The sequence below is a fragment of the Triticum aestivum genome, chromosome 2B (assembly GCF_018294505.1).
Source record: "Triticum aestivum cultivar Chinese Spring chromosome 2B, IWGSC CS RefSeq v2.1, whole genome shotgun sequence".
NCBI classification, from domain to species: Eukaryota; Viridiplantae; Streptophyta; class Magnoliopsida; order Poales; family Poaceae; genus Triticum; species Triticum aestivum.
Window position 1 is genome coordinate 142,083,127 of NC_057798.1, and position 25,121 is coordinate 142,108,247.

A 25,121-nucleotide genomic window follows, 5' to 3' on the forward strand; every position below is an offset into this window, starting at 1 on the left:
ACTGGCATGGGGGTGCGGGCTGGTATTCGGGCTGATATGCCGTTTTATCCCGGCCACGAGGTGGCCGGTCAGCCGTGTGGCGCTCGAGTCCATATTCCTCGACTGCTAGGACTTCTGTCCATCTGTCTGTGAGCAGGTCTTGATCAGCTTGGAGCTGCTGTTCCTTCTTTTTCAGGCTCCTCGTATTGGCAATAAGCCGACGCTTGAAGCGCTCCTGCTCTACGGGGTACACAGGCATGCCGAACTCGTTGTCGCCGAGGCTAATCTCGTCTTCGGAGGGGGGCATGTAGTTGTCCTCCTCCGGATATCCGTTCGTCACCTGTTCGTCTGGGCTGTCCTGCCCGTCTTCCTGTTCGGCCTGCTCCAAGGCAGGCTCGTCAGGGTTGTATTCATCTTCGGCACCATCCGGATTGTTTTTGTCTCCAGTGTCGGTATTGTTGTGGCGAGGCTAGGAACGGCGCTGACGACGCCCATGCTTTGCTTTCTTCCTTGAGGGGCTATCCTCCTTCGCCTCCTCGCCATTGGTTTCTTTCGGAGTGTCCACCATATATACATATATCATATGAAGAGGTGGCTGTCCACCGCCCCGTGGGAGGTGGTTCCTGTTCTTCTCCTACATCGTCGTCCATACCGTTGATGCCTTCGGAGTCGAAATCAAGCACGTTGGTCAAATCATCGACCGTGGCTATGAAGTGGGTGGTGGGTGGGCAATGAATTCCCTCGTTGCCAGCTTCCCACTCGAGCCGGACATAGTTCGGCCAAGAGTCTCCTGACAAAGAGAGAGACTTTAATGAGTTTAGCATGTCGCCAAAGGGCGAGTGCTGAAAAATATCCACAACGGTGAACTCCATTACCGGGGACCAACCAGATTCGGCCGGCTTGGGGGTGCGCGGACTGGAACCTACAACTGGATATGAGTCCGGGGGTCCGGAGTCATAGGCTTCCTTGGGGGTGAAGTCTGTGTTCGGCTCTACCGCCGATAAGGGTGCAGCCTCCGGGGAGGGGTCCATCCACCCGTCCTCGGGCGACGCAACCTGCCCTGGATTTAGGTCCGGGGCTCCTGCAGGGGCGATATCCCGAGCATTGTCCGACAGCTAGTCTAAGCCGTGCCCATCGTGACTGTCCGGCGCTCCTGGCATAGGCCCGAACCCGTTGAATATCAAGTCTATGCAGATATCGGCCGTGTAGTTTAGGTTTCCGAACCTGACCTGATGGCCAGGGGCGTAGCTGTCGATCTGCTCCATATGGCCAAGCGAATTGGCCCGCAGTGCAAAGCCGCCGAACACGAAGATCTGAAAGGATCGATATGGTTGACTAGAGGGGGGTGAATAGGCAACTAACAATTTTTAAGCTTTTCTTTACCAAATTAAACTTTGCAACAAAATAGGTTGCCTAGATGTGCAACTAGGTGAGCAACCTATATGATGCAATAACAACTAGCACACAAGCAAGCACGGATGTAACAACAAGTATGCTTGCAAAAGTAAAGGCACGAAATAATCAAGAGTGGAGCCGGTGGAGACGAGGATGTGTTACCGAAGTTCCTTCCTTTTAAGGGGAAGTACGTCTCTGTTGGAGCGGTGTGGAGGCACAATGCTCCCCAAGAAGCCACTAGGGCCACCGTAATCTCCTCACGCCCTCACAAAATGCGAGATGCCGTGATTCCACTATTGGAGCCCTTGAAGGCGGCAACCGGACCTTTACAAACAAGGTTGGGGCAATCTCCACAACAATTGGAGGCTCCCAACGAAACCACGAAGCTTCACCACAATGGAATATGGCCTCGAGGTGACCTCAAACGTCTAGGGTGCTCAAGCACCAAGAGTAACGAAATCCATACAAGAAAGTATGGGGGAAGTAAATATCCTTTGGTGGAAGTGTAGATCTAGGTCTGCTCCTTCAAACCCTAGCACATCAACAAGTTTGAGTGGCTAGGGAGAGAGATCGGGCAAGAGAGCTTGAGAGCATCAATGGTGGAGTGAGAGAGGTAAGAGATAGGTCATGGTAGGTGGAGGAACCACCTTATATAGCAACCCACTAAAATCCAACCATTACTGTGTTTTCAGTACTGCAGCGGTACAACCACTCCTTGTCCCGATACAACCGGGACTCACGATGCAACTGCAGAACCCTACCAGGCGGTACAACCGGGCCATCGGGTGGTAGTACCGGTCATTAGCAAATAACCGGACCAACCGCCCAGCTACCGCAGAACTACCGCACCTAAACAGAACGGAGTCACCCTTGAGGGCGGTAGTTGGACGGTGCAGGGCCGGTGCAACTGCCTGGTCTTGATCGCTTGAGCGGCTAAGGAACGAGCGGAAGAACCGCTCGAACCTCCGGTTGTACCGGTTGAAAAGGATCAACCGGACCAACCGGGCCACCACCGCCCAGCCACCGCATCAGGACAGAACCCTGACCAGTACATGGGCGGTACATGGCCGGAACAACCGCTGCTGGACTATGCAGAGTCAGATGGCGGTACCACCGCCCGGAGGCAGCGGTACCACCGCTCGACAGCAGCAGAGTAGCGTCAAGATCCAGCGGTACAACCGCTCGGATGAGCGGTACAACCGCTAGGAACACACATCAAGGATTAGATGAGGAGGGAGGCACTCTCTCGACTAGAAAAGGAGGAAAGGATGTGAACGAGAATGGACTCCCCTATTCTATCCACAGAGGATTCCCTCTAGAGTGTACGGGATCCCTACGACCAAAGAGATAAAAGCGTAGAGGATCCCTTCTTCAAATGATTCCTTCGAGAGAGAACCACTAACCGATGAAAGCCTAATCATTGAGAACCTGAAATAATTAGCACAGGATTAGACCAACAAATGGTTGTCATCATCATCCAAAACATAAGATAGGGAAATGCCCTTACAATCTCCCCCTTTTTGGTGGATGATGACAACAACACGATATAAGATAGAAGACTATAGAATCTAGACGGAGCTCCCCCTAGATGTGAGCCCCAGGTCGACACTCCCCCTAGATTCTATAGGCTAGACATATAAAGCATATAACATGAAGGTAGCCAACACAAAGAAACAAGAGCAATACTACCAAATAAGACCAACAAGCATAACGAAGAGATAGCAGGAGTGGCACAAAACCACACAAAACAAACGAGAACGACCAAAGTTCAACTGGAGACCACAGACAAGTTCGAAACGAGACACACACTATGCAACCACCCATGCAACTCCCGAGTCCTAACACACTCTCTCCCCCTTTGGCATCAGGACACCAAAAAGGAAGAGAGCGAAGCTATCGCCCCAGGCTCAGTCGTCCTCCTCTGACTCCTCGGTAGCATCAAGGTCTTCATCATTGTCAGAATCTTCACCATCATCAGAAACTTCATCATCGTCCCGATCTGAGTCCTCCATGATATCATCAGCAGCAGTAACGGTGGTGGAGGGCTGAGGAGGGGCTTCATCATCAGTCCAGGTGCTATGGGAGGATATCCAACGCTCCTCCGGTGTGATGTTCTTCTCAGAACCACTCTGAACTGACATGCTTAGGTGCCTCATCAAAGCAATTTGGCGACGCCGCGCAAGCTTCTCATTGACATGTGCCTCATACATCCTCTTCTGGATGTCAGACTGGAGGCAGAAGGTCTTCTTTACCTTGGCAGCGAGCTTGTCCACCCATGAGGGCTTGGCCCCTGGTTCCAACTCAAAATCCTCATCATCGGAAGTGGCATAGACATCCTCAGGAGCATTAGCCGGGAAACGTGGCTCGGCGTGCTTCTTCTTCTTAAGGAGCTTGACTTCATGATTGGTAAGATTGTCAGGAGAGGTGAGGGGCTCTCCAGGATTGCGAACTCCCCATACTGAGTTCAGAAAGCACATGACAAAAGGAGCATAAATGGGGACCTTCCTGTAGATGACCATGTTGTACATCTCGTGCCACAGCCAGTTGGACACATTAAACGTCTCCCCAGATCCAACCTTGGTCTTCATAGCAACCATCAAGTCAACAAGATAGCCATGGATTTCATCTTGATTCCCCACTTTGGGCAGAAGCACATTGCGAAAGACACGATGCATGATGTCATAGACCTTCACCAAATCCTTAGATTCACCAATAATACCACGGCCCCGAATGTACAGAGGGGCAAGCTTCTCCTTGGGCATGGGGTCAGGATGATCATGGGGGCGAATGCCACCCCTTCCTTCCAGACCGGTATCATCGTACCCAATAGCATTGCAGAAGGTCCTCCAGGGAACTTGAAAGAGCTCATCACGACACATGAAAGTGAGGGTGCGCGCGTCATCTTCTCCAAAGTGAATGGTGGCATAGAACTGATGGATGAGTTGAACATCAAAGTCACAGTTGACGGACATGAGCTTGACAAGATCAAACTCCTCACAGAGAGTCAAAGCCTCACCAAAATACTCCAGGTTGTTCCGCCAATGATCAAGATCGATGGTCCACTGCTTGGCATATCTGTTCTTGTTGTGCTCAAAGAGTTCATGAACAATTCGTACTTGCATCTCATTTCGAAACTGAACAGTGGTCCAACGAGGAGCTACGGGAACCACATAAGGATTCTTTGAGTGGAAGGCTTCCCAATCCTTGGCTTTCCAATGGTGGAGTGGCATTATCACACATTGTTTGACAGAGGCAGACTTTTCACGGCGAGTGGGCTTGGTGGGGATCATAACTTCATCTTTAGAGTCAGCCGGGCGCGGAGCCCGTCGAACCCTCTTCTTGGTCTTGCAAGGAGTAGGGCGAGAACTGGAGCCACCTGAACACAAACATGAAGGGGACACACGAAACCAATAGGAATGAGAGGAAAGCACACGAAAAAGCAACACAAAGAAACCAGAACAGTGCTGTGGTTCATATCTACCGGTTGAACCGGATCCCCCACCGGTAGAACCGCCCCACCGGTTGTACCGCCCGTCTGGGCGGTAGAACCGCTGACAGTGGCACTACCAGGGTAGTTAGATCTGTTCAAGACCTGCAAATCACTCAAGCAATATTCGGAGTTCTAAGTACTGCACAGACACAAGAAGAACGACGGTCTCTCCCAACCAAAGAACAACCACAACACTAGGAGGATAAGGTAATGCCCTAGAACAAGAAGAAAACCTAGAACGAAGAACGAAGAACAAGGACATTACCACCATCCATGGGAGAAGACCGGAAGGCTTCCATGGAGAGAATCCGCGGAGAACCCTCGGGACCGAAGCGCGGGGCGCACTCTGGGACGAGGCAGAGGTGACCGGCGGCTAGGGCAAAGAGGAGGCGACTGGGGACGAAGGGAAAAAAAGAAAACCCTTCGCCCCGTCGGATATAAATAGGCCCATAGCCGCGCGGCGGTAGAACCGCTCCTAGGACCGGTTGTACCGCAAGTCAGGTGACCGGAAGTACCGCCCGAAATGGGCGGTACAACCGCCCAAGCACTAAAGGCAACCCAACTGGGCAGCACAACCAGGTATCAGCGGTAGAACCGCCCGTGACACCGGTTGTACCGCTCGACCACCAAAGCCCAGACCAAAAAGAAACAAGAAAAACGGGACAACACAAAAGAAAAGGAAACACGAAGGGAAAACAAAAGCAACCGCACACAAGCTGAGCGAGCTCATTCCTCTCTCTTAAGAGAGGGCGATGGCCCGAAGCCACCTATGTTTGAGTCAAGTGGTATGGCACCGCGAAGAATTATCCTTGGGCCCATGACCAACACTCGTCTTTGAAGCACAGATGCCATCAAAAATGGCTAATGTGAAAGAGGTGATAGATTTATGCATGATGGGGGGAGGGAGAGTTCATTGATAGAACAACACTCCCCCTATGTCTATGCCTACACCTAAACTAGACAACACGTTGAATGTGGTGGGGATGTACGGGTTCAAGTCACATTGCTCAAATCAGTGATATTTAGCTCATGCCTTAACTCGCGAAATCTTGCTTCATCCAAGGGCTTCGTGAAAATATCTGCAAGGTTATCATGAGTGTGGACATACTTGAGCTCGATCTCTCCTCGCCTAATGTGATCCCGGATGAAGTGATACCGAATCTCAATGTGCTTCGTCTTGAAGTGTTGTACCGGGTTGAGAGAAATCTTGATGGCACTTTCATTATCACACCAAAGAGGCACTTTGTCACAAATGACACCGTACTCCTTTAAAGTTTGCCTCATCCATAGGAGTTGAGCACAACAACTACCAGCCGCCACATACTCTGCTTCGGTGGACGAGAGGGACACACAACTTTGCTTCTTGGAAGACCAACTTACCAAAGAGCAACCAAGAAATTGGCACCCTCCGGAAGTGGACTTCCTATCCACTTTGTCCCCCGCCCAATCGGAATCCGTGAAACCTTCAAGCTTGAAATTTGCTCCTCTTGGGTACCATAAGCCAAAGTTTGGGGTATGAGCCAAATATCGAAAGATTCGCTTGACCGCCACATAGTGACTTTCCTTTGGTGCGGCTTGAAACCGTGCACACATCCCCACACTCAACATGATATCCGGTCTAGATGCACAAAGGTAAAGCAAGGAGCCAATCATGGAGCGATATACCTTTTGATCCACCGCTTTACCATTGGGATCGATGTCAAGTTGGCACTTGGTAGGCATTGGAGTAGATGCCGGCTTGACATCACTTAGCTTGAATCTTTTAAGCATGTCTTGAGTGTATTTGGCTTGGTTGATGAAGGTTCCTTCTCTTTGTTGTTTGATGTCAAAACCAAGGAAGAACTTCAACTCTCCCATTGAAGACATCTTGAACTTGGAGGTCATGAGAGCGGCAAATTCCTCATTGAAAGCTTTGTTAGGAGAACCAAAGATAATATCATCAACATATAGTTGGCATACAAACAACTCCCCTTTGACCTTCTTAGTAAAAAGAGTGGGATCGATTTGTCCTACTTCAAATCCACGATCTTGTAGCAACTCGGTAAGGTGGTCATACCACGCACGTGGGGCTTGTTTAAGGCCATAGAGTGCCTTATCGAGTTGATACACATGATCCGGGAAGTAGGGGTCCTCGAACCCGGGGGGTTGCTTGACATAGACCAACTCATTAATGGGACCATTAAGAAAAGCACTTTTCACATCCATTTGTTGCAACTTAAAGTTGTGATGGGAAGCATATGCAATCAACAAACGAATGGATTCAAGACGAGCAACGGGAGCAAAGGTTTCACCGTAGTCGATACCCTTGACTTGGGAGTAGCCTTGTGCTACAAATCTTGCCTTGTTGCGAATGATGTTCCCATGAGCATCTTGCTTGTTCTTGAAGATCCACTTTGTTCCAATGACGTTGTGGTTCCCCGATGGCCTTGGCACCAATCTCCAAACTTTGTTGTACTCGAAGTTGTTGAGTTCTTCATGCATGGCATTGAGCCAATCCGAGTCTTCGAGCGCCTCATAGACCTTTTGGGGTTCAACACAAGAGACAAACACGTGATGTTCACAATAGTTTGCTAATTGTCTACGAGTGCTTACCCCCTTTCTTAGGCTTCCAAATACATTTTCCATGAGATGGCCTTGAGTGGTGAGCTTGGAAGCAATCTTCGCGGCACGACGCTCTAATTCCTCCTCGGATGTGGAGGGAGGGTTGACTTGATCATCTTGAGCGCCGTCTTGAGCTTGTTCTTGATCTTGAACTTGCTCGAGGGGGAGAACTTGACCTTGGGCATCATTAGAGGTTCACCACCATTTTGAGGTTGATCTTGCCCTTGGTCTTGTTCACAAGGTTGAGGGCCTTCACTTTGTTCTTCGGAAGCGTGTGGGTCTTGATGAGGTGATGGCTCTACTTGAGTAGAGCATTGTCCTTCTCCTTCGGCCACAAGGGGTTCCTCAATGGGTAGGATTTGACCAATACCCATTCTTCTTATGGCTTGGGGAGGAATTTCATCACCTACATCACAAGTACCACTTTGCTCCACTTGGGAGCCGTTATTTTCATCAAACTCTACGTTACACGTCTCCTCAATGAGTCCGTTGGACTTGTTGAGAACACGGTAAGCATGAGAGTTTGTAGCATAACCAACAAATATGCCCTCATGAGCTCTAGCTTCAAATTTAGACAAACGAACACCTTTCTTGAGAATGAAACACTTACACCCGAACACCTGGAAGTACTTGATATTGGGCTTGTTCCCGGTGAGTATCTCATACGGAGTCTTGTTCAAGCCTTTGCGGAGATAGAGCCGATTGGATGCATGACAAGCTGTGTTGATGGCTTCGGCCCAGAAGTTGTATGGAGACTTGAACTCCGCCATCATGGTCCTTGCCGCATCCATCAACGTCCGGTTCTTCCTCTCCGCAACACCATTTTGTTGAGGGGTATATGGTGCGGAATATTGTTGCTTGATCCCTTCATCACTAAGAAACTCATCCAAGGTGTAGTTCTTGAACTCGGTGCTGTTGTCACTTCTTATTGTCAAGATCTTTGCATTGTGTTGACGTTGAGCTTCATTTGCAAAGTCGATGACGGTTTGTTGAGTCTCACTCTTCCTCTTGAAGAAGTATACCCAAGTGTATCTTGAATAATCATCCACAATCACCAAGCAATACTTTCTCCCTCCAAGACTATCAAAAGATGGAGGCCCAAAGAGATCCATGTGAAGGAGCTCCAAGGGTCTCTTCGAGTAGATGATGGTAGAAGGAGGGTGAGCCTTTTCATGGAGCTTTCCTTCGATACAAGCACTGCAAGCACGATCTTTGGCAAAACTAACATTTGTTAGTCCACGAACATGGTCCCCCTTGAGAAGACTTTGCAAAGATCTCATATTGATGTGGGCTAAACGGCGATGCCAAAGCCATCCCACATCAACTTTAGCCATTAGGCATGTCGCGGTCTTAGTGGGTTGCTCCGAGAAGTTAACCACATAGAGACCGTTCTCGACATGCCCAACAAAGGCTACTTTAAGAGTCTTGCTCCACAAGAGGGCCACGGTATCAATATCAAAGAAGGTGGCAAAACCCATGAGTGCGAGTTGACGAACGGAAAGTAAATTGAACGCAAGGGACTCAACAAGCATGACTTTCTCGATCGTTAGATCATGAGAAATGACAACCTTGCCAAGACCCAATACCTTAGAATGTGAGGCATCACCCCATTCGACATTGGTGGGCATAGATGGGATATTGTGCACGTCCACCACCAAGTCCTTGCTCCTGGTCATATGATTTGTTGCTCCACTATCGAGCAACCATGATCCCCCACCGGAAGCAAACACCTACAAGAGATCAATGCTTTGTTTTAGGTACCCATTGAGTAATGGGTCCTTTGATGTTAGTAACAAGGGTCTTAGGAACCCAAATAGACCATTCAATGTACTCATAAGGAGAACCAACAAATTTAGCATAAACATGTCCATCACTAACACGGCACAACACATAAGAGGGGTTAAAGTCGCTGTCTTTGTTGGGAGAGATGGCATTGCGCTCTTTGGCTTCACCGCTCTTCCCATTGTTCTTATTCTCCTTAGGAGCACCTTCTCCCTCCTTCACAAAGGTTTGCGTGAGCGGAGGAGGTCGATTGGTCTTGCTCTTCTTCTCCTTGTTCTTCTTCTTGTTCTTGGACTTGGGTGCGAACCCAACCCCCTCCTTTCCCACAACTTCCTTTTGATTGCTCAAAAGGTCATTTAGGTTCTTCTCGCCTTGTATGCATGACACAAGACCTTTCTCTAGTTGTTCCTTCAACTTGGCATTTTCCTCCACAAGATGCACATGCTCACAACATGGGTTAGTAGCATTTGCATTATCAATTAAGACCATGTGAGGAAATGTGGCCTTTTCCTTAGTTAGCTTAACTTGGAGTTGAGCATGAGCACTTTTCAAGACCTTGTGGGCCTTGTCAAGTACATCAAACTCCTCCGTGAGTCTAACATGATCAACCCCAAGCTTAGCCTTCTCGGAAGCTAGAACACGAGACACAACAAGAGCATGATCAAGATCTTTCTTTAGTTTAGCGTGACCATCGTTGTGTGACTCCTCAAGAGCCAAACGATTCTCATGCTCTTCCTCAAGAGCATTAGAGAGATCCGATATCTCATCGGCATAGTCACGACTATGACTTTCCATCTTAGTGATGGTTTCTTCATGATCCTCGATCATGTCATTGGCTTCACCAAGTTGTTCCAAGAGAGCAACGAAATGCTTCTTGGATTTGCCCTTGACCTTACTAATGAAGGACTCAAATTCATTGATCTCCTCATTAGACCCCTTACCATTATCAAAGTCATCCTTTGAAGGAGGGTTAGGAATAATGGTGGTTTTGATGTTGGGGGTTACCTTGTTGGTGGTCTTAGCCATGAGGCACTTGGCGGTGATGTTCTCGTTAGGTGCATCAAATAAAGACACCCGAGGAGTTGAGACAATGGCAACGGATGCCATGGCCATTGTTTCACCATCTTCATCATCATCGTCATCCTCACGATATTCTTCTTGAACCACCAACCCGCGAGAAGGAGTCTTCTTGGTGAAGTTGTTCTTGTTGGGGAAGGACTTGGCTTTGTCTTTTCGAATGAACTTGCCACCATTGTCTTCCCGCTTCTCGTATGGACAATCCGCAACGAAGTGACTGACATTGCCACAGTTGAAACAAGTTCTAACTCGTTGCTTCCCTTTGAGGCCACTTGAGTTCTTCTTGTTGAAGTTGGGTCTTGTAGTCTTCTTACTCCAAAACTGTCTTGAGGCAAGAGCCATGTGCTCATGATAATCATACTTTGTGTCCTCGGGGTTGCTCTCCTCATCTTCCTCTTCTTCTTCTTATTCCACACTAACCTTGGCCTTCAAGGCAAGATTGGGCTTCTTTGCCCTTTGGGAACGGAGCACCACATTGTCGGCGGTCTTATCCAAGATGTTCATTGCAATGAACTCATCCAACACTTCACCAGAGGTCATGCAGTGGAAGTCCGGTCTTTAGCGGATGATGGAGGACATGGCCTTGTTGTAGGGCATCATGGTCTTGAGGAGCTTGCGCTTGATCCAATTGTCATCCGTGTCTTTACTCCCATGATCTCGGAGTGCAACCGCAAGTTTGGTCACTCTTCGAAAGAGCTCACGAGGTTCTTCATCCTCTTTCATTGCAAACTCATCGGCTTCATCTTGCACCACTTCATAGTTGGAGCGTTGAATGCTAGCACTTCCTCTATACATACGCTCGACACACTTCCATGCTTCTTTAGCCATGACATGAGGTCGAAGATGAGGGAGATCTTCGGGAAGGATAGCATCTTGGATGATGAAGAGAGCACTCTCATTGAATTGGTTGTCCACTTCTTCTCGAGGGGTGAAGTTGATTGGATCATGAGGATAGAAACCTTCTTCAATAATTCTCCAAAGGTTAGTATTCACATGTTTTAAATGACGCTTGAAGCAATAGACCCAAGAATCAAAATCTTCATTTTTCACATATTTAGGAGGAAGACCGGCATGATTCAAATGCGTAGAGGGGATCGGTCCTTTATACACCGGGGGTTCCACATGGGCAAAGATGCTGGTGCCATTTCTACCACTAGTAGACGGACTCTTTTCACTATTAGCTTCCCCCTTGTCGGGGTTAGCATCCGTCACCTTGTTAGTGGGATCACCCACTTTCATCGGCAAGGTAGATAGTTTGAGTCCCTCTAGGAATTCAGTAAACATGCTTTTAACCTCGGCCGTCATGGAGGTTTTCAATGTGTCTAAAGCCACATTGAATTCCTCACGAGAGACCGAGGTTCCCCCTTCGGCCGAAGACGAGATGGGATTCACACTGGAGTGTTCCTCCGCACCGTCGTTGACGTCAACCATACTCTTCGGACGGCAAGGTCCTTAATAAAGAGACGAGGCTCTGATACCAATTGAAAGGATCGATATGGTTGACTAGAGGGGGGGTGAATAGGCAACTAACAATTTTTAAGCTTTTCTTTACCAAATTAAACTTTGCAACAAAATAGGTTGTCTAGATGTGCAACTAGGTGAGCAACCTATATGATGCAATAACAACTAGCACACAAGCAAGCAAGGATGTAACAACAAGTATGCTTGCAAAAGTAAAGGCACGAAATAACCAAGAGTGGAGCCGGTGGAGACGAGGATGTGTTACCGAAGTTCCTTCCTTTTAAGGGGAAGTACGTCTCCGTTGGAGCGGTGTGGAGGCACAATGCTCCCCAAGAAGCCACTAGGGCCACCGTAATCTCCTCACGCCCTCACACAATGCGAGATGCCGTGATTCCACTATTGGAGCCCTTGAAGGCGGCAACCAGACCTTTACAAACAAGGTTGGGGCAATCTCCACAACAATTGGAGGCTCCCAACGAAACCACGAAGCTTCACCACAATGGAATATGGCCTCGAGGTGACCTCAAACGTCTAGGGTGCTCAAGCACCAAGAGTAACGAAATCCACACAAGAAAGTATGGGGGGAGTAAATATCCTTTGGTGGAAGTGTAGATCTAGGTCTCCTCCTTCAAACCCTAGCACATCAACAAGTTTGAGTGGCTAGGGAGAGAGATCGGGCAAGAGAGCTTGAGAGCATCAATGGTGGAGTGAGAGAGGTAAGAGATAGGGCGTGGTAGGTGGAGGAACCACCTTATATAGCAACCCACTAAAATCCAACCGTTACTGTGTTTTTAGTACTGCAGCGGTACAACCGCTCCTTGTCTCGGTACAACCGGGACTCACGATGCAACTGCAGAACCCTACCAGGCGGTACAACCGGGCCATCGGGCGGTAGTACCGGTCATTAGCACATAACCGGACCAACCGCCCAGCTACCGCACAACTACCGCACCTAAACAGAACGGAGTCACCCTTGAGGGCGGTAGTTGGGCGGTGCAGGGCCGGTGCAACCGCCTGGTCTTGATCGCTTGAGCGGCTAAGAAACGAGCGGAAGAACCGCTCGAACCTCCGGTTGTACTGGTTGAAAAGGATCAACCAGACCAACCGGGCCACCACCGCCCAGCCACCGCATCAGGACAGAACCCTGACCAGTACATGGGCGGTACATGGCCGGAACAACCGCTGCTAGACTATGCAGAGTCAGATGGCGGTACCACCGCCCAGAGGCAGCGGTACCACCGCTCGACAGCAGCAGAGTAGCGTCAAGATCCAGCGGTACAACCGCTCGGAGGAGCGGTACAACCGCTGGGAACACACAGCAAGGATTAGATGAGGAGGGAGGCACTCTCTCGACTAGAAAAGGAGGAAAGGATGTGAACGAGAATGGACTCCCCTATTCTATCCACAGAGGATTCCCTCTAGAGTGTACGGGATCCCTACGACCAAAGAGATAAAAGCGTAGAGGATCCCTTCTTCAAATGATTCCTTCGAGAGAGAACCACTAACCGATGAAAGCCTAATCATTGAGAACCTGAAATAATTAGCACAGGATTAGACCAACAAATGGTTGTCATCATCATCCAAAACATAAGATAGGGAAATGCCCTTACAATCTCCCCCTTTTTGGTGGATGATGACAACAACATGATATAAGATAGAAGACTATAGAATCTAGACGGAGCTCCCCCTAGATGTGAGCCCTAGGTCGAGACTCCCCCTAGATTCTATAGGCTAGACATATAAAGCATATAACATGAAGGTAGCCAACACAAAGAAACAAGAGCAATACTACCAAATAAGACCAACAAGCATAACGAAGAGATAGCAGGAGTGGCACAAAAACCACACAAAACAAACGAGAACGGCCAAAGTTCAACTGGAGACCACAGACAAGTTCGAAATGAGACACACACTACGCAACCACCCATGCAACTCCCAAGTCCTAACACACTCTCTCCCCCTTTGGCATCAGGACACCAAAAAGGAAGAGAGCGAAGCTATCGCCCCAGGCTCAGTCGTCCTCCTCTGACTCCTTGGTAGCATCAAGGTCTTCATCATTGTCAGAATCTTCACCATCTTCAGAAACTTCATCATCGTCCCGATCTGAGTCCTCCATGATATCATCAGCAGCAGTAACGGTGGTGGAGGGCTGAGGAGGGGCTTCATCATCAGTCCAGGTGCTGTGGGAGGATATCCAACGCTCCTCCGGTGTGATGTTCTTCTCAGAACCACTCTGAACTGACATGCTTAGGTGCCTCATCAAAGCAATTTGGCGACACCGCGCAAGCTTCTCATTGACATGTGCCTCATACATCCTCTTCTGGATGTCAGACTGGAGGCAGAAGGTCTTCTTTACCTTGGCAGCGAGCTTGTCCATCCACGAGGGCTTGGCCCCTAGTTCCAACTCAAAATCCTCATCATCAGAAGTGGCATAGACATCCTTAGGAGCATTAGCCGGGAAACGAGGCTCGGCGTGCTTCTTCTTCTTAAGGAGCTTGACTTCATGATTGGTAAGATTGTCAGGAGAGGTGAGGGGCTCTCCAGGACGGCGAACTCCCCATACTGAGTTCAGAAAGCCCATGACAAAAGGAGCATAAATGGGGACCTTCCTGTAGATGACCATGTTGTACATCTCATGCCACAGCCAGTTGGACACATCAAACGTCTCCCCAGATCCAACCTTGGTCTTCATAGCAACCATCAAGTCAACAAGATAGCCATGGATTTCATCTTGATTCCCCACTTTGGGCAGAAGCACATTGCGAAAGACACGATGCATGATGTCATAGACCTTCACCAAATCCTTAGATTCACCAATAATACCACGGCCCCGAATGTACAGAGGGGCAAGCTTCTCCTTGGGCATGAGGTCAGGATGATCATGGGGGCGAATGCCACCCCTTCCTTCCAGACCGGTATCATCGTACCCAATAGCATTGCAGAAGGTCCTCCAGGGAACTTGAAAGAGCTCATCACGACACATGAAAGTGAGGGTGCGCGCGTCATCTTCTCCAAAGTGAACGGTGGCATAGAACTGATGGATGAGTTGAACATCAAAGTCACAGTTGACGGACATGAGCTTGACAAGATCAAACTCCTCACAGAGAGCCAAAGCCTCACCAAAATACTCCAGGTTGTTCCGCCAATGATCAAGATCGATGGTCCACTGCTTGGCATATCTGTTCTTGTGTGCTCAAAGAGTTCATGAACAATTCGTACTTGCATCTCATTCCGAAACTGAATAGTGGTCCAACGAGGACCTACGAGAACCACATAAGGATTCTTTGAGCGGAGGGCTTCCCAATCCTTGGCTTTCCAACGGTGGAGTGGCATTATCACATGTTGTTTGACAGCGGCAGACTTTTCACGGCGAGTGGGCTTGGTGGGGATCACAACTTCGTCTTCAGAGTCAGCCGGGCGCGGAGCCCATCGAACCCTCTTCTTGGTCTTGCAAGGAGTAGGGCGAGAACTGGAGCCACCTGAACACAAACACGTAGGGGACACACGAAACCAACAGGAATGAGAGGAAAGCACACGAAAATGCAACACAAAGAAACCAGAACAGTGTTGTGGTTCATATCTACCGGTTGAACCGGATCCCCCACCGGTAGAACCGCCCCACCGGTTGTACCGCCCGTCTGGGCGGTAGAACCGCTGACAGTGGCACTACCAGGGTAGTTAGATCTGTTCAAGACGTGCAAATCACTCAAGCAATATTCGGAGTTCTAAGTACTGCACAGACACAAGAAGAACGACGGTCTCTCCCAACCAAAGAACAACCACAACACTAGGAGGATAAGGTAATGCCCTAGAACAAGAAGTAAACCTAGAACGAAGAACGAAGAACAAGGACATTACCACCATCCATGGGAGAAGACCGGAAGGCTTCCACGGAGAGAATCCTCGGAGAACCCTCGGGACCGAAGCGCGGGGCGCACTCTGGGATGAGGCAGAGGTGACCGGCGGCTAGGGCAAGGAGGAGGCGACTGGGGACGAAGGGAAAAAAAGAAAACCCTTCGCCCCGTCGGATATAAATAGGCCCGTAGCCGCGCGGCGGTAGAACCGCTCCTAGGACCGGTTGTACCGCAAGTCAGGTGACCGGAAGTACCGCCCGAAATGGGCGGTACAACCGCCCAAGCACTAAAGGCAACCCAACTGGGGCAGCACAACCAGGTATCAGCGGTAGAACCGCCCGTGACACCGGTTGTACCGCCCGACCACCAAAGCCCAGACCAAAAAGAAACAAGAAAAATGGGACAACACAAAAGAAAAGGAAACACGAAGGGAAAACAAAAGCAACCACACACAAGCTGAGCGAGCTCAGTCCTCTCTCTTAAGAGAGGGCGATGGCCGAAGCCACCTATGTTTGAGTCAAGTGTTATGGCACCGCGAAGAATTATCCTTGGGCCCATGACCAACACTCGTCTTTGAAGCACAGATGCCATCAAAAATGGCTAATGTGAAAGAGGTGATCGATTTATGCATGATGGGGGGAGGGAGAGTTCATTGATAGAACAACACTCCCCCTATGTCTATGCCTACACCTAAACTAGACAACACGTTGAATGTGGTGGGGGTGTACGGGTTCAAGTCACATTGCTCAAATCAATGATATTTAGCTCATGCCTTAACTCGCGAAATCTTGCTTCATCCAAGGGCTTCGTGAAAATATCTGCAAGGTTATCATGAGTGTTGACATACTTGAGCTCGATCTCTCCTCGCCTAATGTGATCCCGGATGAAGTGATACCAAATCTCAATGTGCTTCGTCTTGAAGTGTTGTACCGGGTTGAGAGAAATCTTGATGGCACTTTCATTATCAAACCAAAGAGGCACTTTGTCACAAATGACACCGTACTCCTTTAAAGTTTGCCTCATCCATAGGAGTTGAGCACAACAACTACCAGCCGCCACATACTCTGCTTCGGTGGACGAGAGGGACACACAACTTTGCTTCTTGGAAGACCAACTTACCAAAGAGCAACCAAGAAATTGGCACCCTCTGGAAGTGGACTTCCTATCCACTTTGTCCCCCGCCCAATCGGAATCCGTGAAACTTTCAAGCTTGAAATTTGCTCCTCTTGGGTACCATAAGCCAAAGTTTGGGGTATGAGCCAAATATCGAAAGATTTGCTGTCTGGATACCCCCTAATCCAGGACTCCCTCAGTGACCACAGGTCCCCGAGTGAGTACCATTGAGGATCATTCGGCCTTCTTCCGGCGTGATGCATTTCTGGCAGACTCCAGTTACACTTTCCTTGAACAACTGACCTTTTATCACGGTAAAGGCTTTAGATCGTCGGACGATATGTCGAGCCTTTTCTTCATCCTCTGGAAGTTCTTTCCTAAGAATGTATGCAATGTAGGGCACTGTCCAGTCAGGAGTGATGACCAAAACCTCCATGACTAAATCGACCACGGCTGGGATTTTGACTTCAGTCCGATCTGTTGCGCTCTTAGGCTGTGGGGGCTCTTCAATGAAAGGATCTTCCTGAACTAAAGATGAATGAATGTGCTCCAAAAACACATTGCTGGGAATGGCTTCCCTCTTAGACCCTATCTTTGCCAACTCATCTGCAGCTTGATTTTTCAGTCGGGGTATATGGTGAAGCTCCAACCCTTCAAACTTATTTTCCAGCTTTCTTACCGCATTGCAATAACCAGTCATGGCTGGGCTCCTAACATCCAACTCTTTAATTACTTGATTAACCACCAAATCCGACTCGCCGTAGACCATAAGGCGACGGACGCCGAGTGAAATGGCCATACGCAACCCGTACAAAAGTGCTTCATATTCAGCTTGGTTATTGGAAGAATCAAAATGAATCTGGAGAACATAGCTGAGCTTGTCTCCACAGGGGGATACCAGCATACCCCAGCACCTGAACCATTCAGCATGTTGGAGCCATCGAAGAACATAGTCCAATGCTCTGAGTGAAATTGAGTCGGCAATTGCTGCTCAATCCACTCGGCAAGAAAATCTGCGATTGCTTGGGACTTGATAGCTTTCTTTGCCTCAAACTTGATATCCAATGGAAGGAGTTCAATCGCCCATTTTGCCACTCGACCAGTTGCATCTCTGTTGTTCAGAATTTCAGATAATGGTGCGTTGCTGATGACTGTAATGGAGTGATCAGAGAAATAATGTGCAACCTTCTTCATGGTCATGTAGATTCCATAGACAAGCTTCTGATAATGTGGATATCGTTGCTTGGATGGAGTCAAAACTTCAGAGAGATAATATACTGGGCGCTGAACCTTGTAAGCTTTTCCTTCTTCTTCTCGCTCGACCGTGAGTACTGTACTGACAACTTCTCTAGTGGCTGCAATATAAAGCAGTAAAGGCTCTTTGCTGATTGGCGCAGCAAGCACCGGCTGGGTGGAATGCAGGGTTTTGAGCTCTGCAAACGCTACATCAGCTTCCTCAGTCCACTCGAACTTCTTCATCAATCGGTAAAGAGGTAAGGCCTTTTCACCGAGACGAGAAATGAATCGACTCAAGGCGGCCAAACAAATAGTCAACTTCTGAACGTCATGCACACGCACAGGGCGTTTCATTCGGAGGATGGTATCAACTTTTTCTGGATTGGTGTCAATCCCTCGTTCGGAAATGAGAAAACCAAGTAACTTTCCACCTGGAACTCTGAATGTGCACTTTGATGGATTAAGCTTGATATCGTACCTTCTTAGGTTGGCAAAGGTTTCTGCGAGGTCAGTTAGTAGGTCGGAACCTTTGCGAGACTTGACCACAATGTCATCCATGTATGCTTCCACATTCCGACTGATTTGAGTGAGCAGGAACTTCTGAATCATTCTCATTAATGTGGCTCCGGCATTTTTAACCAAATGGCATGGCAACATAGCAAAAGCACACGAATGGGGTGATGAAGGCTGTTTTTATTTCATCGGAACCATACAGTCGGATCTGATGATACCCGGAATATGCATCTAAAAAAGACAAGCGCTCACACCCCGCCGTCGAGTCAACAATCTGATTGATGCAGGGGAGAGGGAAATGATCTTTCGGGCAGGCCCGATTGATATGCTTGAACTCAATGCACATACGAAGTGAATCGTCCTTCTTAGGGACCATGACTACATTGGCCAGCCACTCAGAGTGGTAGATCTCACGGATGAACTCTGCTGCTAGGAGCCGAGCCACTTCCTCGCCAATTGCCTTTCTCTTCTGTACGACGGACCATCGAAGATGCTCTTTGACGGGTTTTATCTTGGGGTCGATAAGCAAACGGTGCTCAGCCAGTCCCCTGGGTACACCCGGCATGTCAGAAGGTTTCCATGCAAAGATGTCCTAGTTCTCACGGAGGAACTGGATGAGCGCTTCTTCCTATTTGCTGTCGAGTGTCATTGATATATGAGTCGGTGAGGCATTGGGATCAGTCGGGTGAATATGAATCGACTTTGTTTCACCAGACGACTGAAATGCAGAATCTGTGGCAGGCTTCTTAGCTCAGAGCAAATCACTCGGATATGCCTTCTTCTGATATTCTTGAAATTCAAATGCTGCCATTTGCGCATCAGCAATTTTGGAACCTTTCTGGAAGCACCCCTCCGCATTTTGCCGATTGCCAGTAACTGTGATCACGCCTCTGGGGCCAGGCATCTTCAACTTGAGGTACACGTAACATGGTCGAGCCATAAAACGTGCGTAGGTAGGCCTGCCCAAAATGGCATGATAAGCACTCTGGAAATCCACAACTTCAAATGTCAATTTTTCCTTACGGAAATTCTTGTAATCACCGAAAACCACGTCAAGGGCGATTTGGCTGAGTGATTCGGCCTTCTTTCCAGGGATAATGTGATGACCCACAAGTATAGGGGATCTATCGTAGTCCTTTCGATAAGTAAGAGTGTCGAACCCAACGAGGAACAGAAGGAAATGATAAGCAGGTTTTCAGCAAGGTATTCTCTGCAAGTACTGAAATAAGTGGTAATAGATAGTTTTGTGATAAGATAAATTGTAACGATCAACAAGTAACAAAAGTAAATAAGGTGCAGCAAGGTAGCCCAATCCTTTTTGTAGCAAAGGACAAGCTGGAACAAACTCTTATAATAAGAAAAGCGCTCCCGAGGACACATGGGAATATCGTCAAGCTAGTTTTCATCACGCTCATATGATTCGCGTTCGGTACTTTGATAATTTGATATGTGGGTGGACCGGTGCTTGGGTGTTGTTCTTACTTGAACAAACATCCCACTTATGATTAACCTCTATTGCAAGCATCCGCAACTACAACAAAAGATTAAGGTAAACCTAACCATAGCATGAAACATATGGATCCAAATCAGCCCCTTACGAAGCAATGCATAAACTAGGGTTCAAGCTTCTGTCACTCTAGCAACCCATCATCTACTTATTACTTCCCAATGCCTTCCTCTAGGCCCAAATAATGGTGAAGTGTTATGTAGTCGACGTTCACATAACACCACTAGAGGTTAGACAACATATATCTCATCAAAATATCGAATGAATACCAAATTCACATGACTACTAATAGCAAGACTTCTCCCGTGTCCTCAGGAACAAACGTAACTACTCACAGAGCATATTCATGTTCATAATCAGAGGGGTAATAATATGCATAAAGGATCTGAACATATGATCTTCCACCAAGTAAAGCAACTAGCATCAACTACAAGGAGTAATCAACACTACTAGCAACCTACTAGCACCAATCCCGGACTTGGAGACAAGAATTGGATACAAGAGATGAACTAGGGTTTGGAGATGAGATGGTGCTGGTGAAGATGTTGATGGAGATTGCCCTCTCCCGATGAGAGGAGCGTTGGTGATGACGATCGTGATGATTTCCCCCTCCCGGAGGGAAGTGTCCCCGGCAGAAAAGCTCCGCCAGAGCCCTAGATTGGTTCCGCCAAGGTTCCACCTCGTGGCGGCGGAGTCTCGTCCCCAAAGGTTGCTTCTGATTTTTTTTCTCATCGAAAGACTTCATATAGGAGAAGATGGGCGTCGGAGAGCCACCAGGGGGCCCACAAGGTAGGGGGCGCGCCCAGGGGGGAGGGGCGCGCCCCCCACCCTCGTGAGCAGGGTGTGGGCCCCTTGGCCTTCATCTTTGGCGACGATTTTTCTTTATTTATTTTAAGGTATTCCGTGGAGTTTCAGGACTTTTGGAGTTGCGCAGAATAGCCCTTCAATATTTGCTCCTTTTCTAGCCCAGAATTCCAGCTGTCGGCATTCTCCCTCTTCATGTAAAACTTGTAAAATAAGAGAGAATAGCCATAAGTATTGTGACATAACGTGAAATAATAGCCCATAATGTGATAAATATCAATATAAAAGCATGATGCAAAATGGACGTATCAACTCCCCCAAGCTTAGACCTCGGTTGTCCTCAAGCGAAAAGCCGATAACAATAAATATGTCCTCATGTTTAGAGGTAGAGGCGTCGATAAAAAATAAAATACGGACATGAAGGCATCATGATTATTCTCATAACAGCAACATATATAAATTTTGTCATATGATTACTTATGTTAAAGTGATGATCTTTTCACAAAGCCAAAGTATGAATCAAAAACCTTATTGAGCACCAAAAAATTATACCCTCAGTCATTGAAGCAATTGCAATTTATCATAACATCGGAAAGAGTCTATTTCAGAGCTTAAAAGCAAGTCCACATACTCAACTATCACTTAGTCCTTCATAATTGCTAACACTCACGCAATACTTGTGGTTACGGAGTTTTAACCGGACACAGAGAAAGATAGGGGCTTATAGTTTTGCCCCACAACCTTTTACCTCAAGGGTAATGTCAACAATAATAATTCATACTCCCCTACATCCAATTAGATATATATATATATCATGTTCTTTCCAACATGCTGGGCTTGCCAAAGGATAAAATGAAAAAGGAAAGGTGAAGATCACCGTGACTCTTGCATAAGGTAGAGCATAATAATAAAAGATAGACCCTTCGCAGAGGGAAGCAGAGGTTGCCATGCGCTTTTATGGTTGGATGCACAAAATCTTAATGCAAAAGAACGTCACTTTATATTGCCCCTTGTATGTGAACCTTTATTATATAGTCCGTCACTTTTATTGCGTCCACAACAAGTTCGTACAAAGCTTATTTCTCTGCACTAATAAGTCATACATATTTAGAGAGCAATTTTTATTGCTTGCACCCATGTGATTATGTCTCCTTCTTTGTTTTTGGCGGTGGAGGTGTTGTTGATGATGCAAGCTTGTCGTCCACCTTCCATGGCATAGGCTCACCCTCATAGAAGGATGATCGAGTCTCCGGAATCCTCAAATCTGCAATGGAAACAGCTCGAAACGAAAGCATAGGATATTTGTGTGATACGGTCGTCAAAACCTTCGGGAGAATATATAATAAATTTTTATAGATCAAAATACGTATCGTGCAAGAAAACGGAGTCCGGAGGGGACACGAGGTGCTCACGAGGTAGGGGGACGCGCCCAGGGGGAGGGGCGCGCCCTCCACCCTTGTGGAGGCCTCGTGTCCTCCCCGGACTGCTACTTATTTTTCTATTTTTCTAAATATTCCAAAACGGAGAAATATTGCCTTAGAATTTGTTTTGGAGTCGGTTTACTTACCGTACCACATACCTATTCCTTTTCGGAGTCTGGAACGTTCTGGAAAGTGTCCCTTATGTATTCCTCCGGGGTTACGGTTTTAATAATATTAGTTTCAACATTTATAGGATTACCTGAGATATAGTGTTTGATCCTTTGACCGTTTACCACCTTCGGATTTGTGCCTGCAAAGTTGTTGATTTTTATGGCACCGGAACAATAGACCTCCTCGATAACGTAGGGACCTTCCCATTTAGAGAGAAGTTTTCCTGCAAAAAATCTTAAACGAGAGTTGTATAGCAATACATAATCACCTACATTAAACTCACGCTTTTGTATCCTTTTATCATGCCATCTTTTAACTTTTTCTTTAAACAACTTGGCATTTTCATAGGCTTGGGTTCTCCATTCATCAAGTGAGCTAATATCAAATAACCTCTTCTCACCGGCAAGTTTGAAATCATAGTTGAGCTCTTTAATAGCCCAATATGCCTTATGTTCTAGTTCGAGAGGTAAGTGACATGCTTTTCCATAAACCATCTTATACGGAGACATACCCATAGGATTCTTATATGCAGTTCTATAGGCCCATAATGCATCATCAAGTTTCTTGGACCAATTCTTTCTAGACCTATTAACAGTCTTTTGCAAAATTAATTTTAGCTCTCTATTGCTCAATTCTACTTGACTACTAGACTGTGGGTGATAAGGAGATGCAATTCTATGATTAACGTCATATTTAGCAAGCATTTTACGGAAAGCACCATGAATAAAATGTGAACCACCATCAGTCATTAAATATCTAGGGACTCCAAACCTTGGAAAAATAACTTCCTTAAGCATTTTAATAGAAGTGTTATGATCAGCACTACTAGTTGGAATAGCTTCTACCCACTTAGTAACGTAATCAACAGCAACTAAAATATGTGTGTATCCATTAGAGGCAGGAAAAGGTCCCATATAATCAAAGCCCCAAACATCAAATGGTTCAATAACAAGTGAATAATTCATAGGCATTTCTTGACGTATACTAATATTACCAATTCTTTGACATTCATCACAAGATAAAACAAACTTACGGGCATCCATGAAGAGAGTAGGCCAATAAAAACCAGATTGCAATACCTTATGTGCAGTTCTATCTCCAGCGTGGTGTCCTCCATAAGCTTCGGAGTGACACTTGCGTAGGATTTGTTCCTGTTCATGCTCGGGCACACAACATCTAATAACACCATCTACTCCTTCTTTATAAAGATGTGGGTCATCCCAAAAGTAGTGTCGCAAATCATAAAATAACCTTTTCTTTTGTTGGTATGTGAAGCTAGGTGGTATAAATTTAGCAACAATATAATTAGCATAATCAGCATACCATGGAGTGCTACGAGAAGTGCTTACGACATTTAATTGTTCATCAGGAAAGCTATCATCAATAGGTAATGGGTCATCAAGAACATTCTCTAACCTAGATAAGTTGTCTGCGACGGGGTTCTCAGCTCCTTTTCTATCAACAATATGCAAATCAAATTCTTGCAGCAAGAGAACCCATCTAATAATTCTAGGTTTAGCATCTTTCTTTTCCATAAGATATTTAATAGCAGCATGATCGGTGTAAATAGTTACTTTAGAATCAACAATATAGGGTCTGAATTTATCACAAGCAAATACAACTGCTAAAAGTTCCTTTTCGGTAGTAGCATAATTTCTTTGAGCATTGTCTAGAGTCTTACTAGCATAATGGATAACATTTAATTTCTTATCAACTCTTTGCCCTAGAACAGCACCTATAGCATAATCACTAGCATCACACATAAATTCAAAGGGTAAATTCCAATCAGGTGGCTGAACAATAGGTGCAGAGACTAATGCTTTCTTAAGTATTTCAAATGCTTCTACACAATCATCATCAAAGACAAATGGTACATCTTTTTGTAACAAATTAGTCAGAGGCCGAGAAATTTTTGAGAAGTCCTTAATGAACCTCCTATAAAACCTGGCATGACCAAGGAAACTTCTTATACCTTTGATGTCCTTGGGACATGGCATCTTTTCAATAGCATCAACCTTGGCTTTATCAACTTCAACACCTCTTTCAGAAACTTTGTGTCCCAAAACAATACCTTCATTAACCATAAAGTGGCACTTTTCCCAATTCAAGACAAGATTAGTTTCTTCACATCTCTGCAAAACTCGATCAAGATTGCTCAAGCAATCATCGAAAGAGGAACCATAGATGGAAAAATCGTCCATGAAAACCTCACAAATCTTTTCACAAAAGTTAGAGAATATAGCCATCATGCATCTTTGAAAGGTAGCAGGTGCATTACATAAACCAAAAGGCATGCGTCTATAAGCAAAAGTACCAAAAGGGCATGTAAAAGTAGTCTTTGATTGATCTTTAGCCGACACAGGTATTTGAGAGAAACCAGAATAACCATCTAGAAAGCAATAATGTGTATGTTTGCATAATCTTTCTAGCATTTGGTCAATAAAAGGTAAGGGGTAATGATCTTTCTTAGTAGCTTTATTTAATTTGCAAAAATCGCTTACCATCCTATAACCTGTTATAATTCTTTGCGGAATTAATTCATCTTTATCATTAGGGACAACAGTAATACCTCCCTTCTTAGGGACACAATGGACAGGACTTACCCACTGACTATCAGCAACGGGATAAATTATACCTGCCTCCAGAAGCTTGAGTATTTCCTTTCTTACCACTTCTTTCATTTTAGGATTCAAACACCGTTGAGGATCACAAACTGG